The sequence below is a fragment of the Symphalangus syndactylus genome, chromosome 21 (assembly GCF_028878055.3).
Source record: "Symphalangus syndactylus isolate Jambi chromosome 21, NHGRI_mSymSyn1-v2.1_pri, whole genome shotgun sequence".
Lineage (NCBI taxonomy): Eukaryota > Metazoa > Chordata > Mammalia > Primates > Hylobatidae > Symphalangus > Symphalangus syndactylus.
The window spans coordinates 22,545,789-22,558,843 of NC_072443.2; positions in this window are offsets into that span (position 1 = coordinate 22,545,789).

Below are 13,055 nucleotides of genomic sequence, written 5' to 3' on the forward strand. Positions count from 1 at the left end.
TTTCCTTAGTCAGTCACCTACTAATCCCAGAATCCACCTCCTAAGCCTTTTCTAATAAAATTACTGCCTGAAAGCCAGAACAAGGAGACAAATTTGAGCTGGACTCCTCTCTCAGCAGAAACCTTAAAGGCCAGGAGAAAGTTGGGTTATATATTCAAACTATTGAAAGAAATAGCCAAAAACACTGTATCCAGCAAAGGTATTCTTCATATATGAAGGAGAAATCTTTCTCAGGAGGCAAAAACAGAATTCATCTCTATTATACCATCCTATAAGAAACTCACTGATAGAGCAAACACACAAATGAGGGAAAGGACTCAAATGTTACCACTTCAGAAAATCGTCAAACTGCAAGGATAGTCAATAAGAGAAAGAAAGGAACAAATGATATACAAAACCAGTAAACAATTAGCAAAATGACAGGAATAAGTCCTCACATATCAATAGTCTTAAATGCAAATAAATTAAATGTTCCACTTAAAAGATATAGACTGGCTGAGTGAATTATTTTTTTTAATTACCCAACTACATGCTGCCTACAAGAAATTCACTTCACCTGTAAATATACAGATAGATAGAAGATAAAGAGATGGAAAAAGACATTCCCTACAAACGGAAACCAAAAGCAAGCAGGAGTAACCATACTTATATTAAAGCACACTTTAAGTCAAAAACAGCAAAAAGATACAAAGTAGGTCATTATATAATGATAAAGGTATCAATTCAGCAAGAGGATATAACAATTCTAAATATGTATGCACCCAACACTAGAGCACCCAGATATACATAGCAAGTTAGATTGCAAGGGAGAGATAGATTCCAATACAATATTAGTTGGGAAATTTAACCCCCTACTCTCAGCCTTAGACAGATCGTCTAGACAGAAAAGCAACAAAGGAATATTAGTTTTAAACTGCACTTAGACAAATGGAACTAACAAACATCTACACAACGTTTTATCCAACAGCTGCAGAATACACGTTCTTCTCATCAGCCCATGCAACATTCTCTAGGATAGGACATAAGTTACATCTATAAAAACAAGTATCAACAAATTTTTAAAAATGTGTTATATATCATATCAATAAAATGAAATCGTAACAAGGATCTTCTCAGACCACAGTGGAGAAAAACTAGAAATCAATAACAAGTGGAACTTTGGAAACTGTACAAATGGATAGAAATTGAACAACATGGGCTGGGTGCAGTGGCTCACACCTATAATCCCAACAATTTGTGAGGCCGAGGCGGGCGGATTATGAGCTCAGGAGTTCGAGACCAGCCTGGCCAACATGGTGAAACCCTGTCTCTACTAAAAATACAAAAAATTAGCCAGGTGTGGTGGCAGGTGCCTGTAATCCCAGAAGAAAAAAGGAACATTATGAATATAGCAGATTTTTTAATGTTAAGATGAAATTATAAATAATTATGCCATTAACATATTAAAACTTGAATAAAATAGCATATAATAACAATAATAAACAATACACAAGTTGTCAAATTGACTCAAGAAAAGGTAACCTAGCATAATTTATAAGGTTATTATTATTATTATTTCAATAGTTTGGAGGGAACAGAGGGTAGTTCGTTGCATGAATAAGTTCTTTAGTGATAATTTCTGAGATTTTGTTGTGCTCATTACCTGAGCAGTGTATGCTGCACCCAGTGTGTAGTCTTTTATCCCTCACCCCACTCCCACCCTTCCCCCTGAATCCCAAAAGTCCATTATATCATTCTTATGCCTTTGCGTCTTCATAGCTTATCTCCTGCTTATAAGTGAGAACATACAGTGTTTGATTTTTCATCCCTGAGTTACTTCACTTAAATTAATGGTCTCCAACTCCAACCAAGTTGCTGAGAATGGCTGAGTCGTATTTTATCATATATATATGTGTGTACACACACACACACACACACACACACACACTTTTCCTCTGGGTAGATGCTCGGTAGCGGGATTGCTAGATCAAATGGTAGTTCTACTTTCAGTTCTTTAAGACATTTCCATATTGTTTTTCAAAGTAGTCACACTAGTTTACATTACAACCAGTAGTGTAAAAATGTTCTTTTTTCACCACATCCACGGTAACAACTATTTTTTTTTTTTAATTTTTAAACTATGGTCATTCTGCAGGAGTAAGGTGATATTGCATTGTGGTTTCGATTTGCATTTCCCCGATATTAGTGATGTTGAGCATTTTTTCATATGTTTGTTGGCCATTTGTATATCTTCTTTTGAGAACTGTCGATTCGTATACTTTGCCCACTTTTTAATGGTATTATTTGTTTTTTTCTTGCTAATTTGTTTGAGTTCCGTGTAGATTCTGGATATTAGTCCTTTGTCAGATGCATAGTTTGCAAATATTTTCTCCCACTCTGTGGGTTGTCTGTTTACTCTACTGATTATTTCTTTTTGCTGTGAAGAAGTTTTTAGTTTAATTCTTAATAGGTCCTGTCTTCTATAATTTAGCTTAATTATTAATAGGCCACATCTATTTATCCTTGTTTTTGTTACATTTGCTTTTGGGTTCCTGTTCATGAACTCTTTCCCTAAGCTAATGTCTAGAAGGGTTTTTTTCAATGTTATCTTCTAGAATTTTTATGGTTTCAGGTCTTAGATTTAAGTCTTTGATCCATCTTGAGTTGATTTTTGTATAAAGTGAGAGATGAGGATCCAGCCTCATTCTTCTACACATGGCTTGTCAATTGCCCCAGCACCATTTGTTGAATGGGGTGTCCTTTCCCCACTTTGTGTTTTCTTTGCTTTGTTGAAGATCAGTTGCTGTAAATATTTGGCTTTACTTCTGGGTTCTCTATTTTGTCCCATTGGTTTATGTGCCTATTTTTATACCACTACCATGTTGTTTTGGTAACTATAGCCTTGTACTATAGTTTGAAATCAGGTAATGTGATGCCTCCAAATTTGTTCTTTTTGCTTTGTCTTACTTTGGCTATGGGGGGGGGGGTCTTTTTTGGTTTCATATGAATTTTAGGATTGTTTTTTCTAGTTTTGTGAAGAATTATATTTTGATGGAATTGCATTGAATTTGTAGATTGCTTTTGGCAGTATGGTCATTTTTACAATATTGATTCTACCCATCCATGAGCATGGGATGTGTTTCCATTTGTTTGTGTCATTGATAATTTCTTTCAGCAGTGTTTTGTAGTTTTCCTTGTAGAGATCTTTTACATCCTTGGTTAGGTATATTCCTAAGTTTTTTTTTTTTTCTTTTTCAGCTGTCATGAAACGGGTTGAGTTCTTGATCTGATTCTTAGCTCGGTCATTGTTGGTGTATAGCAGTGCCATTTATTTGTCTACATTGATTTTGTATCCTGAAACTACTTAATTCCAGTATCAGATGTAGGAGCTTTTTGGATGAGTTGTTAGGGTTTTCTAGGTGTATGATTATATCATTGGCAAAGAGTGACACTTTGACTTCCTCTTTATTGATTTGGATGCCTTTTCTTTCTTTCACTTGTCTGATTGCTCTGGCTAGGACTTCCAGTACTATGTTGAGTAGAAGTGGTGAAAGTGGGCATCCTTGTCTTTTTCCAGTTCTCAGGAGAATGCTTTCAACTTTTCCCATTTAGTATAATGTTGGCTGTGGGTTTGTAATAAATGGCTTTTATTACCTTGAGGTATGTCCCTTCTAGGCCAAATGTGCTGAGGGTTTTAATCATAAAGGATGCTGGATTTTGTCAAATGCTTTTTCTTAATCTATTGAGATGATCATATTATTTTTGTTTTTAATTCTGTTTATGTGAGGTATTACATTTATTGACTCGCATGTATTAAATTATCCCTGCATTCCTGGTATGAAATCCACTTGATCATGATGTATTACCTTTTTGATATCCTGTTGGATTTGGTTAGCTAGTATTTTGTTGAGGATTTTTGCATCTATGTTTATCAGGGATATTGGTCTGTAGTTTTCCTTTTTTGTTATGTCCTTTTCTGGTTTTGGTATTAGGGTGATACTGGCTTCACAGAATGATTTAGGATACAACAAAATTAAATATAAAGAAAGCTTCTGATAGGCTTGTGTCATCTGCTTGGTGCTGAATATTTCTACTATTCCTCCCGAAATAGTTCAAATTTTAAAAGAGACAACAATGAGGACAAATACTCATAAAACATAACTTTTATGAAACTAAGAGACAGAAAAAAATCCCGCAAACTCAAATTACAGATGCACCAAAAGCAACTGCTATCAGCTGAACTGGGGCAGAAAACCACAGGAGTAGGATGGATGTGGTGAAGAACAGGGAGGTCATCTGTCAATACTGGCATATGTGGAAACATTCACTGTCAAATAAAAGACATCTATGACTATTATATTTTACTGTGGATTTATTATAGTCTTTCCTCTTTCTCTTCCCAACGTGAACTCTTCTTTCCCTAGTATAGTGCTTTCTTTGATATGGAAATCCTAACCTTTCATTCATCCATCTTTTTACACTTTTAGTCAGAATGATATTTTCCTTTGGTGTAATTTTATAAATGGTAAATGAAGCATATTTATACTTACCAGTATGACAGATATTCAGGTGTATTTTGTCACATTACTCTATATTATTTTTATTAGGTATGCACAGTATTAAGAGTACAGAACATACAGGTAAACACTAAGACCAAATGTATTAGTCTTCTGGGAGTGCCACAACAAAATACCGCAGTTTGGATGGCTTTCTCACAGTTCTGGAAGCTAGAAGTCAGGTGTCAGCAGGTTTAATATTTCCTGCGGCATCTCCTTGGCTTGCAGAGGGCTGCCTTCTCAATGTGTCCTCACATGGCCTTTGCTTTGTGCGTGCACACATTTCTGGTGTCCCTCTTTGTGTCCAGATTTCCTCTTCTTATAAGGACTCCAGTCAGGTTGGATTAGGGCTCACCTAAAGGGCTCATTTTAACTTAATTACCCCTTGAAAGGCCCTACCTCCAAATACGGTTACATTCTGAGGTACTGGAATTCAATATATGAATTTTGTGAGAACACAAGTCAGTCAATAACAAATGATAATTTTGTTGACTAAAACTGAGTAGTGAAAGCTAGGGAGAAAGGTGAGGAGGAAGAAGTTACAAGGTAATTCATGTGATGCTAGTAGAAATCAATGGATACCGTCTGAAACAAAAAGGGTTAAGGGTACTATATAAATTTCTCATTATAAATGCAGACACTAGATTAAAAATATCATAAAAACTACAATTTAAAAAAGGCTCTATAGTCTGAAAGTTTATATAATACAATGTTCATATTTACATTGTATTTTCCAAACTTTATATTAGACCTTGTTTTAGTCCTAGTTCTATTTATAGGTATGAGGGGACTTCAAGAAGTTCATGAAAAATGGAAATAAAAATATAAAATATAGTGGTACCAGTACCATGCTGTTTTGGTTACTGTAGCCTTGTAGTATAGTTTGAAGTCAGGTAGCATGATGCCTCCAGCTTTGTTCTTTTGGCTTAGGATTGACTTGGCGATGCGGGCTCTTTTTTGGTTCCATATGAACTTTAAAGTAGTTTTTTCCAATTCTGTGAAGAAAGTCATTGGTAGCTTGATGGGGATGGCATTGAATCTATAAATTACCTTGGGCAGTATGGCTATTTTCACGATATTGATTCTTCCAACCCATGAGCATGCAATGTTCTTCCATTTGTTTGTATCCTCTTTTATTTCATTGAGCAGTGGTTTGTAGTTCTCCTTGAAGAGGTCCTTCACATCCCTTGTAAGTTGGATTCCTAGGTATTTTATTCTCTTTGAAGCAATTGTGAATGGGAGTTCACTCATGATTTGGCTCTCTGTTTGTCTGTGTTTGGTGTACAAGAATGCTTGTGATTTTTGTACATTGATTTTGTATCCTGAGACTTTGCTGAAGTTGCTAATCAGCTTAAGGAGATTTTGGGCTGAGACAATGGGGTTTTCTAGATATACAATCATGTCATCTGCAAACAGGGACAATTTGACTTCCTCTTTTCCTAATTGAATACCCTTTATTTCCTTCTCCTGCCTGATTGCTCTGGCCAGAACTTCCAGCACTATGTTGAATAGGAGTGGTGAGAGACAGCATCCCTGTTTTGTGCCAGTTTTCAAAGGGAATGCTTCCAGTTTTTGCCCATTCGGTATGATATTGGCTGTTATAAAGACACATGCACACATATGTTTATTGCGGCACTATTCACAATAGCAAAGAGTTGGAACCAACCCAAATGTCCAACAACGATAGACTGGATTAAGAAAATGTGGCACATATACACCATGGAATACTATGCAGCCATAAAAAATGATGAGTTCATGTCTTTTGTAGGGACATGGATGAAACTGGAAAACATCATTCTCAGTAAACTATCGCAAGGACAAAAAACCAAACACCGCATGTTCTCACTCATAGGTGGGAATTGAACTATGAGAACTCATGGACACAGGAAGGGGAACATCACACTCCAGGGACTGTTGTGGGGTGGGGGGACGGGGGAGGGACAGCATTAGGAGATATACCTAATGCTAAATGACGAGTTAATGGGTGCAGCAAAACAACATGGCACATGGATACATATGTAACAAACCTGCACATTGTGCACATGTACCCTAAAACCTAAAGTATAATAATAAAAAAGAATGGCAATGAAAAAATAATTTAAAAAAATACATAAAAAGTGAAAAATATATATATATAAAATATAAACTTTATATTTCTCAACATAAGCCCCATCAAGTCCAAGACACTTTCATAAGCAATGATACCAGCCATCTAATCCATCCCTAAAGAACTGACAGTCCTGGGAATTTAACCATGCAGTGTTTTTTTTGTTGTTGTTATTTTATTTTTATTTTTTTTACATTATTAACTGAAGAAGAATGAGTGCCCTTTAAAGACTTCTTTTGTTTTTGTTGTTGTTGTTTGTTTTGTTGTTGTTGTTGAGACGGAGTTTTGCTCACGTCACCCAGGCTGGAGGGCAGCAGCATGATCTTGGCGTACTGCAACCTCCGCCTCCCAGGTTCAAATTATTCTCCTTCCTCAGCCTCCCGAGTAGCTGGGATTACAGGCATCCGCCACCATGCCCAGTTAATTTTTGCATTTTTAGTAGAAACAGGGTTTCACCATATTGGCCAGGCTGGTCTCGAACTCCTGACCTCGTGATCCGCCCATCTCAGCCTCCCAAAGTGCTGAGATTACAGGCATGAGCCACCGTGCCCCGCCCTAAAGACTTCTTAAGATTACAAAACAAAAAATAGTCAGAAAGAGCCAAATAAAGGATGGTAAGGTGGATTTGCCTAATCATTTCCCATCAAGAGTCTCACAAAATTGCTCCTGTTTGATGACAGAAATAAGCAGGAATATTGTTGTGGTGGAGAAGGACTCTCAGGTGAAGCTTTCCTGGGCATCTTTCTGCTAAAGCTTTGGCTATCATTCTTAAAACACTGTCATAATAAGCAGATGTTATCATTCTTTGGCTCTTCAGAAGATTCACAAGTGAAATGACTTGAGCATCCCAAAAAATATTTGCCATGACCTTTGCTCTTGGCCAGTCTGCTTTTGTGTGACTGGACCACTTCTACTTCTTGGTAGCCATTGCTTTGATATTGCTTTTTCTTCAGGATCATATTGGTAGAGTCAAATTTTATGTCCTGTTACAATTCTTCAAAGAAACACTTCAGGATCTTGACTTTACTTGTTTAAAATTTCCATTGAAAGTCCTGCTCTTGTCTACAGCTGATCTGGCTGCAAGGGTTTTGGCATCCATTGGGTGGAAAGTCTGTTTAATTTTACAATCGTGTAAGATAAACCAGTTGAGATGTCCATGGTGTTGGCAGTTCTTTCTGCAGTTAATCGTTGGTCCTCTTTAATTAGAACACAAATTTTTTCCTTGAAAATTGGTGTGGATGTTCTGCCCCTATGGGTTTCATCCTCAGTTTCATCTCATCCCTTCTTAAATCAAGTTATCTATTTGTAAACTGCAAATTTATTTGGGGCATTGTCCTCATAAACTTTTTGTAAAGCAAGAATAATGTCACCGTTATTTACCAAATCTGATCATAAATTTGAAGTTTTTTCTTGATTCAAGTTTAGCAGAATCCATGTTACTCTGATAGGGGTTCTTTTTAAACTGATGTGTTAGTGCCTCAAACTAAGATCCTGTTCAGAGATGTTAGTACAAGTTCATTTTGGTGCAAAATCATATTGAAATCCATGCACAGTTTTTTATAATATGCATTTTCCATTAATTTTTTGAAGACCCCTCATATATTCAATGTTTATCTCAGTCTTTTTGCTGAGGTTACTCTGATCATCTTATGGTTGCGTGAATCTTATACTCTGGGAGATGATTCAGTAAGATCTAATGTGAACAATATTTCCTGAGTCCTTGAATTTGTAGAAATGTTTCTGTGTGGCTGGGAGCAGTGGCTGATGCCTGTAATCCCAGCACTTTGGGAGGCTGAGGCAGGTGGATCACGAGGTCAAGAGTTTGAGATCAGCCTGGCCAACATAGTAAAACTCTGTCTCTACTAAAAAAAAAAAAAAAAAAAAAAAAAAAAAAAAAAAAATTAGCTGGGCGTGGTGGTGGCAGACACCTGTAATCCCAGCTACTCTGGAGGCTGAAGTAGGAGAATCACTTGAACCAGGGAGGCAGAGGTTGCAGTGAGCCAAGATCATGCCATTGCACTTCAGCCTGGGAGACAGCACAAGACTCTCTCAAAAAAAAAAGTTTGCCTGTAGCCTTGACACTTGAAGAACAGCTTGGTCGGATTTTAAATCCTTGGCTCAAATTTTCCATTTCCATTAGCATTGACTATAGCTGTGCCATCTTGGCTTCTTTCCCTTAGAAAAGACACAATGATATTGCCCAGATGCCCAAAGTTTGTTACTAATATTAGTAGGACATGTCTAGTGTTCATAAGATATGTATTAGTAGGATATATCTACTAACCAATGTTACTAGCTTTGATATTGATAATTCTGGGACAGATTTGTCAGATCATGGATATAGCATCTAATATAAAGATTCAAATCTGCCAGGCGTGGTGGCTCACGCCTCTAATCCCAGCACTTCGGGAGGCCGAGGCGGGTGGATCACCTGAGGTCAGAAGTTCAAGACCAGCCTGGTCAACATGGTGAAACCCCATCTCTACTAAATATACAAAAATTAGCATGGCATGGTGGCAGGTGCCTGTAATTCCAGTTACTCAGGAGGCTGAGGCAGGAGAATCGCTTGAACCTGGGAGGCAGAGGTTGCAGTGAGCCAAGATCGCGCCATTGCACTCCAGCCTGGGCAACAAGAGCGAAACTTCATTCCAAAAAAAAAAAAAAAATTGAAAAGATTCAAATCTTAGTTTAAGAATACTTTCGAATGTTTGTTTTCTATTCTTTTGGCTTTTCTCTGGAGAAACTACAATTACTAATATTTTAGATCATTTATTGTCTTTTATAACTTTCACTTTCTCTCTTTAAAAATTATTTTTGCTTCTCTTTCATTTCCTTCACTTTTCCCATGTTTATACTCTGTCTTGTTGCACTTTCTGTGGTGTCTATTTTCCTATATGACCCTTGTAATTTAGTCTTTACTTATGAAATGATTCTGTTTCTCCAATTTCTTTCCTAAATTTTACCAATTACCATTTCATATCCTTGTATTGAGTGACCATTACCTTCTGTTGACTGGCCATCACCTTTTTTTTTTTGGTCATGTCTTCCCTGAGATCTTTTTTGTTTGTTTGTTTTCCTCCCTTACTGCAATTACATCATATTTTCTCCTTTATGCATGTTGAAATACTGTGTTACAATTTTTCTCTGCTTTGGAGCAATATCTTGTTAGCAAGTATTCTTAGTCCTTAGGGAAGTTTTGTGTCTATTTTTAGTTCCTTTTTTGCCCTTTTAATTTCCTAGAATATCTTTCTTTGGATGTTCTAGTTACACAATTACTTTGCCAATCATATTTGAGGGAGCTGACATTTTTTCAGCTGAAAGAAGGATCTCTTGAAGTGAGGGAAGGAGTAGCTTTTCCAGTTTCTCAGCTCAAGAGCTCACTTCAGGTAACAGCCCTCACCTGAATTTCAGATCTTAACTTCCTCACAGAAGCTCCTGCGATTAGTTCCACACTTCTACAGTTCCTTCACCACCTCCAGGGAAGAAGCTACCTTCATCAACAGATCCTGTTCCAAACTTCCACTAAGTTCTCCCTCTTATAAGTGCTATTTTCTTGAATCTTTCACTTCTGGTTGCCTCCTCAACCAAACACATTCTAACCCTTCTATCTTCAACTCTCCCATTGCACCTGCTGTCTTCAATTACAGCAGTCGCACTGAGGATGAGGCCCCATTCTTTTGGGAGTGCATATTCACTGTTGATTTCTCAGACCTCCCACTTCTAAAACTTTTTGGTACATCCTGTTCTTAAACACACCTGCAATGCTCTTGTGGCTTTTTATACCAAAACTGCTAAATTCAGATGTCAAAAACAGTTATCACCTGGAAACACAAACACTAAAACATATACTTTCTACATGTGAGCAATTCCTCTTGAGGGCAAAATCCATACCCTTTGTCCACCAAAGAAGGCCCATGAACAGGACTGGATGTGACAGAAGGCCCCTCTGGAACCAGTTAAGTACATAAAAGCAAAGAGACAAGGCTCATAAAGAATCATGAAAATAAAATTGAAGAAGGCCAGTTGATTTTCCGACTGTGGAAAAGAAAGATAAAGCATTAGAAAAAGAAAAATCTCTCAGCATAGATTGTTATCCTGGCCCCTACAGGAAATTCTTACAAATAGATGATCCAGAAATCTCTAACTCAAACAGCAATGACAGGAGGAGGAGGAAGAAGAAGAGGAAAAGAAAGAGAAGAAAAGGAGAAGAAGAAGGAGGAGGAAGAAAAGGATGAGGAGGAGGAAAAGGAGAAGAGAAGAAGAGGAGTAGAAGGAAGAGGAGGAGGAGAAATGGCATGACATCTATATAGGTAGTATTAAAGAAAAAGGGAGACAAATTAAGCACAATTTATTAACATATAAGGAATACTTTAACATGGAACAGATGAAAAACTATAAACAAATATTTTAACTTTAGCCATTTTGTGAGTGTGTAGTATATCCCATTGTAGTTTAATTTCCATTTCCCTATGACTGTGAAAAGAAAATATTTAAAACTGTTAGAAAATTATATAGGCAAGGCCATGTTGGCTCACATCTGTAATCTCAGGCCTTTGGGAGGTCAAGGCAGGCGGATCGCTTGAGTTCAGGAGTCCAAGACCAGCCTGGGCAACATGGTGAAACCCGGTTTCTACAAAAAATGCAAAAATTACCTGGGTATGGTGGCAGGCACCTGTAGTCCCAGCTACTAGGGGGGCTGAGGTGGGAATATTGCTTGAGCCTAGGAGGTCAAGGTTGCAGTAAGCCATGAGCATGCCAGCCTGGGTGACAGAGCAAAACCGTATTTAAAAAAAAAAAAAAGAAAAAGAAGAAGAGAAAAAAAGAAAGAAAGAAAAAGAAAGGAAAGAAAGAAAAAGAGAAAAAGGAAAGAAAGATTATGTAGGCAAATATGCTGTGGTCCTCTATGGGAACAGAACTGAGTCTGATTGTGAAAATAATCTCACTGCAATCTCTTGGAAGGGCAACACGAAACACTGAAGACCCTCCAGCATACTGCTTGTTATCAAAAGATTGCTGGGCCACAGCTTGGAGGTTTGCTTGTGTTTGCAGATCGTTTTATTACCATTATCATTGTGTTCATTTTAATACTAAGAGAAATAAGAGCAATTATGTCTTTGCAAATACTTTATCTGTGCCTCTGTTAACTTCCAGCAATATAATGTTACCAGTAGAAAGTAATTTCTTTAAAACATTGCAGAGAGACAGCTTCTTACACATCAGAAACAAAATTGTTAGATTTTGTACCTCTTCAGTCATACTAAATCAGTTCAATTAAACAAGTTATTGAGCACCTCCTATTCATTATGAGATTCTATTCATCTAGAAGATGGGAATACAAAGTTAAAATAGGCCTTGCCATCAAGACATACATAATATAATAGAGAACACATACATACATTTGCAAAGAACTAGAATTCTGTTTGGTAAATGCAATAGTAAAAGCCTATGTGAGGCAGAGAGGAACATAGAGCAGCGTGACCAATTGTGCCCGGCTAGCGACGGGTGCACAGCATAGAAAAGCTCCTGAGTAGGATTAAATGAATAACCCAGAGGTCAGTTGGATGGGATTGAGGGACCAAGCATTTCAGGCTTAGCCAATGGCATTGAGTCAGATCAGGAAGTGCCTGTCATGCCGTCTTAACATGCTTGAGTTTCATTCCTTAAGAAATGAGAAGGCTGGGCGCCGTGGCTCACACCTGTAATCCCAGCACTTTGGGAAGCTGAGCCATGGGATCACTTGAGCCCAGAGTTCGAGACCAGCCTAGGCAATGTAGAAAAACCCAGTCTCTACTAAACGTAGAAAAATTAGCCGGGTGTGGTGGTGTGCACCTGTAGTCCCAGCTACTTGGGAGGATCACCTGAGCCCAGGAGGCAGAGGTTGCAGTGAGCCAAGGTCGTGCCACTATACTCCAGCCTGGGTGACAGAGAAAGACCCTGTCTCAAAAAAGAGAGAGACAGCAACGCAAGGAGTTTTAAACATAGACATGATTTGATCAGATTTGCCACTTGTTAGATGACACAATCTGTCGTAGCACTGTAGCTGATGGATTGGAGTTGGAGGTCAAGAATAGACACTACGGGCTGGGCTCAGTGGCTCACACTTGTAATCCCAGCATTTTGGTAGGCCTAGGAGGGAGGAGCACTTGAGCCCAGGAGTTTGGAGGTTGCAGTGAGCTATGATTGTGCCACTGCACTCCAACCTGCACAATGGAACAAGACCCCACCTCCAAAAAAAAAAGAGAGTGACTAGGGTTCAACTGCAGTAGTTCAGTGGGAAAATAGTGCTGGCAGTGGAGTGGTAGGAAAAGACAGATTCAAAATATGTATTCTAAGCCTCATCAGTAGGACCCTGTGATTTATTAAAAGTCAAGGATCCTTGAGTGTAAGATCTTTTTTTTTCTTTCTTAAAGACT